This window comes from Limulus polyphemus, unplaced genomic scaffold (genome assembly GCF_000517525.1).
Source record: "Limulus polyphemus unplaced genomic scaffold, Limulus_polyphemus-2.1.2 Scaffold952, whole genome shotgun sequence".
NCBI classification, from domain to species: Eukaryota; Metazoa; Arthropoda; class Merostomata; order Xiphosura; family Limulidae; genus Limulus; species Limulus polyphemus.
Window position 1 is genome coordinate 362,495 of NW_013666562.1, and position 6,023 is coordinate 368,517.

General features: G+C 30.9%; 1 protein-coding gene across 1 annotated transcript in view; it reads left to right on the top strand.

Annotated features, from left to right (window-relative positions):
- The first annotated feature begins 900 nt into the window (after nucleotides 1-900).
- Nucleotides 901-6,023, top strand: part of LOC106461407 (ubiquitin carboxyl-terminal hydrolase 24-like) — a 13,151-nt gene continuing 8,028 nt past the window's right edge. Inside the window, exons 1-2 of the mRNA XM_013921227.1 lie at nucleotides 901-998; nucleotides 4,769-4,840. The gene's annotated coding sequence lies outside the window, so the exon portion shown is untranslated. The remainder of the gene's footprint in view (nucleotides 999-4,768; nucleotides 4,841-6,023) is intronic.

The following is a 6,023-nucleotide window of genomic DNA, read 5'->3' on the forward strand; positions in this document are numbered from 1 at the left end:
GGCTAGCGAATAGCCACTGCTGTAGTCTCTCTTCTTGTTTATTTTCTCGTTCTACTTGTTTCTTTTGCTGTTCTTGTATTGCTGCCATCAAATCTGCTAAGTTGTAGTTTCATTTGTCACTTCTCGTTTCCCTTTTTTCTCATCCCACTTTTGACATCAATTTGTTAAATATCTGGTTGTTTATTTGTTAACAAACTTAACAACTTTTATAATTCACACTATAAATCACAGCGATTCACAATCTCGATAATTTCGCTCTCGATGAGTGCAAAACACACACTTTATGCCTCACTAGCTCGAAACTAACAGAATAATAAATTACACGGAACTCAAAGTAACTTCTGCTCTCTCTTTTACTGCCAGGCTTATATACTAACGAAGCGGGTATCTCCAACACACTCGGACTTCCCCGATCATTGGAGAAACTCATTACGCACGCCAGTAGCGTCACGTGACTTCCGCTGTCGTAACAATATTGTTTGATGTATTATTTATCAAAAACATTGTCATTAAATGACTGAGCTAATAGATCATACTATTCAGAAAAGGAAAAGCGAGCTTAAGTTAAAATCCGATTGATTTGAACGATATTTTAAATTTTCATTTGAACAAACAAAAACTATAAGCAGTTAAATAAGCATAATGAACGAAGGAAAACGTACGATAGTATGGTTATTTTTCCCAATCATTATTCATTTTTTTGTTAACAAAAAGAAAACACTCTCAGGCATAATTTCAATGATCGTAGTAATTAGAAATAAATACATAATTGTCCTGTAAATTAAGGGTATGAGAAGAGAAGCTGAACGAATTTTAATATTTTTATCATAATCTAAAAACCATCCCCGCATTCAAGAACGTAACTTAAATTTTTTATAATACCACTACTACGCACTAGACGGAGCATACGTATGTTTTGAAATGTGTCTCTGGGTTACATGTGCGGGTGTGTAATGCAAATACGTATTTACGATATGTTATTCTTAAATATATTTCAAGTAAGCAAGTTTTTTTAACTATATTATAGTCAATTTTCATAGGTGCATTTGTAGTTTAAATGTTTAGTTATTTACATTAGCGAATTGTAAATGATTAAGCTCATTCCACGAACTTTTATTTCCTATAGTATTAAGTATAACTTAGTTATAAGACAAGTTAGGCCTAAGGACGGTAGAGTTTAGTTTAAGCCTAAATAGGCTATCATTAAGAAATGTGTTCTTATAATTACATTTTATTGTCTTGCATCAAACCATTATGATGTGTATTCGTATCTTACAGTTAAAGTTGAAAGAAGTGCTTAAAATTTGCTCTGATAATTTAGATTGCTCTGTGCAAGAATATGACATACCTTTTTATGATGTTAAACTTAATGTTAGTAAATCATTACTAAGTAACGTTTTTAATTCAGTTATTGTAATTGTAAATTTTACAAGTAAGATATTGGATCAAAATATTTTCAGCTTCTAGGAGGGAGAGATGAAGAATAACCGATTGTGATATTCATTATAGTAATGAAAGCTGAAGTAAATATAGTTAAAATTGAATTATTAAAGTTGTTATTGTTATTATTACAATTACATCCATGTTAACATCATGATCAGATATAATAGTTGGTATAGTAGATAATGTGCTTAGTTTAGGGGGTTTCAGTGATTTTTTTTAAATAATTGAAATAAAAGAAATTCACACACCATTGAATTCCATAGTTACAAATTAGTAGGTTTACTCTGCAAGTCAAATTTTGTAGTTAAAATTAAGGAAAAACAATTAAAAATTGTACCTGAAAAATCAACCTTTTGCTCCACATGACATTTCCATTGGAACAATGTTAACAAAATGTGAGGGATTGATATCCAATTATTGCTTTACTTAATAATATAATACTGCATGACACCCGTGTCAAGGCAAAATAAAATGTTGTCCCAATAAAGCCCATCAATTTCAAACTTATATATGTGGATTCATATTATTTGAATGAATTAAATGAAACTTGTCAATAACCAAATTTTATTAATGAAGTATGAGCTTGCCTATGTACCTATGAAATTATAAGAGAGATTTTGTAATGACATTGGTTGTAAACTTGAAATACCGTGATGGACAAATAAGTACCAGTAGTAACCTTTACCCATTCTACGTCATGTCATGATGTAATTGATGCATTGTTCATTCCATTTTTATCATAGACTATTGTAGGACACTTTCTTTCGTTGTAGCCACACCCATTGATAGGATGCATAGCAAACTGTTGTCAGGACAACATAGTCTGTTTACGCTTGATGATATGACATAAAGCAAGTAGTTGCCACGACAACGTATAGGCTGTTTACAATCCCCATTCATCATTTTTTGACATGTTGGTGGTCGATTTGGGCAGACATACTTATGAATCAGTTCATGTAATCTGTACCACAAAGTTTATTGTATGGCCTTGTTTCTACAAATTCAGTGGCTAAAGTGAATTTTGAATGGTTGAAAAATTATTTTTTTTTGTTTTCAAATAGTAAATGCTTCTGGATACAATGCAACCAGCCAGACCAAAATAGAGTGTGAAGAGAGCTATTGTCTGATGTATCCTTATTGGTTCAGCCAGTTTAAGCCAACACTCTGTTTTATGGTTTTAATATTCACTCACTGGTTGCTGCCAACTATATGGTGGAAGATAGGTTCAGTGATCACTGTGTTGTTTTTAAAGCCAATTTCCAACTAGTGGGAGTATGGTTGCCTTGAAATAAATCATGCAAATTCAGTGTGTATTAGTACTGTAGATGTTTCATTAGTTTTTTGATGTACAATAATTTGTATTTTGTTTATGCGAGATTTATATATTCACAACTGAGATTTCGCATTCATACACTTCTGTGGCCGGGAACTATATGATCTATGGGACACCCTACTTGGTTGAAGACCCCTGATCAGAAGATTGAATGTTTGAGCACCAATATTCCACTGACTACTCTTTATATATCTGTAGGTCTAACTTGACAATCTTTTTTTATATACATTTGGAGTTCCTTTGGGATATTTTATGTGAAATCTCTATGGTACCTAAAGAGGTTGGCCGGAAAGCTGTATTGGTTGTCCAATAAAAACAAAAAAACAAATATCCTCAAGAAAGATTCAATTACAACAGTACTGATGTGCCAAGACTCAATTACGAGAATTTTGATGTTTTTATATCCTATTTCCAAACAGTACAATTAATGTTTAGTTGGCAGTTTTTTCATCTTTATTCAACTAATTTTTGATGCCTTATTTCCCAGGAAGTTTCATTACGTTGGAAAAAATAAGCCCAAACTATGCTGATGTTACATAGTATATCAAGAAAACAAACAGTAAATGACATGTAAAACTTTTAAACAGAACATTGATCTTGGCCAATTACATTCAATATTTTCATTCCAACTAGCTTGGCCTGTCTGCTAAGTAAAGCCTGTAGTAAGATAGATTTGCATCGGAACTCTCTCACATTGTATTATACTGTAATATGTACACAATGCCTGAGTGCTGTACATGTTCACACACTGCTGATATGTATTTATTCATACTCGTAGTTTGTATCGACCTGAAGAGAGGCAAAGCTAGCCTTATTTTTTGTTAATCTGTTTTGCACTGATCACAACTTTAATCAAATTTTGTTTGCAATTATCATTATTGTTCTGTTTAATTCATGAGTTTTCCACTTTTATCATGGCAGCTAAGCCTTCCACATTACCTAGACTCGATAAGTCGTGTCTGTCTGATATTAACCTTAGGCCTATACATGGGTAATCAAAAGGGGGTTAGTGTTTCAACTGTGACGATTAATGATGAAAATTCTGAGCTTGATTTTGAAAACTTGTTTGTTTTAGTTCCTACAGAAGGTTTATCAATAAGAAGTTGAGACAGCCATCTTAGTTTTATTGCCATAAACATCTGCACTAGAAATTAATTTCACTAAATATTTGTGTTATCAGTATTCATTTTCATTGTGAATTCCTGCCTGCCCATATATATATACATACAAACATCGTGCAATACTATATATGGTAATGTAACTAACTGAGCTGTATACACTGTACTGTGTAACCACACATAGCCATTCATGCAAAATTTATTTGCATAAAGCAGCACAGAGATGCAGCTTGTCCAGGATAAAAAGTTTAGTGATTAAAACATCATTATTAGCCAATCACAAAAGCAAACTTTTCATAATGTTTTCAGTCCCTTAAGTTGGATTGTACCAAAATCTTTATTGTATAAAGTACAATCTTTTTTAAACAAAAAATGGACCAAAATATATTTTTGTGGGGGTTCAAGTTTTCATGTTTGTAGTTAGGGAATTTACTGATGATTTTGATCAAGGATTAGAGTCAGCATTACATGTGTAGTGTGGGCATGGATAAGTTTATGGTAGACTGCAGTAAGGGTCTATTCCAGGGTGCTTGTCTTCCTTTAGACAACATGGATGTTTAAGTTGGTTTTCCGAGGAAGGTTTAAGTCATTTCAGATAACTGTTAAAATTGAGCTCTGCTTTTACTGTATTTATCAGTGACTTTGAATATTACCAGAACAATTTTATACTAGTGCCTTCTTTACTAATAAATAACTGTTGAATCTGGCATTTGTTTATGTATGAGTGTGAATTATGCTAAAAGCAAGTCTTTACATAATTAGATTGAAACGTACCTTTTTGTGATATTTTATAGTATCTTATGTTTATATATCTTACATTTGAATAATACTAGAATGAGAAGAATTGATTCTAATCTCATTTTACATATTTCAGATAACCTGCAAAAAGTATTTTTCTCATTCCTTAGTAGTTCATATGGCAATTAGAAAATCATTTTGATGCAGGGTAAGTCCTTAATGCTGGATCTTCAAAAATAGTTTAATTATACTTCAGTTAAATGTTTTTTATTCTACTTGACATTTTGGCTTACATCTTTTACAAGGGTCTATGATGGTCATGGATTACAAACTGATTTTAAATTATAGTAAATGAAAAAAAATATAAAATTACAACAATATAATAGAATGGTGCATGGTGAAGTGTACTAAAAGTATTGTTGAACAGATTAGAGTCACTGATAATAAAATTTAATGTTCAAAAATAAAATTAAAAACAAATCTTACATGAAATAATGGTAGTTTTATAAGATTTAGGTATTGTATCTCTTAACCCTTTCCTCTTGGGCTGATGCTACTTGCATCACTTTGACTGGGGAAGGACATTTACACAAAAAAATAAACGGAAACTGAGTGTTCCTCACAAAATCTCATAAGATTTTGTTAAAGTTTATAAGTATTTTGTATACAAAGAATGATTAGTTTAATGATGTCTTACTAATAAAAATGTTATTTATCTGTAGTAGTTATTTGCACTCAAACTGTTAAAATAGATCAAGTGTAAGGTGATTTTCATTTGAAGTATAAATATTTTTTTTTGTTTTCTAGTTTTCATATTTTATTTGCATAATCTCTAGAACCCCCTAAAAGAATATCAAAAGTTTTTCAAGGTAAAGATTTATATTATATATTTCATTTTCTCTTCCATATTCCTAACTCAATGCAGTGAAATAAATTAAATTAAGAAATAACAAAAACAAAATATATATATACCTTTTAATTTTTTGTAGGATATTCTTAAAGATTTTTCTTTTGTAAAATTCTTAATTTTAGGTCTTTTTTCACATAGTTAATTTTTAATATTTTATTTTCCTTTCCTGTCCTTTACTACTTATTAATCTCACCACAAGTCAACGGGGTCCTTGAGGCATATTACAATTTCCTTGGGAGACACGCACAACCCTTCGTCAAAATTTTCATGCACTGCATAATATTGTATGCCTTGAGAACTGACACAAAGTATGATGTATGTTTAAAAATGTTTGAACTTTTTAATTATGCATCTTAAGACATAAATAATGCATAATTAACTAAAATATAATAGTAAGATCTAAATACAATTTAAACTGTGTCTCTAACTATAACATATTTAGGTAAGAATCAACTGTAAGTGCTATAGTTGATCAAGCAGT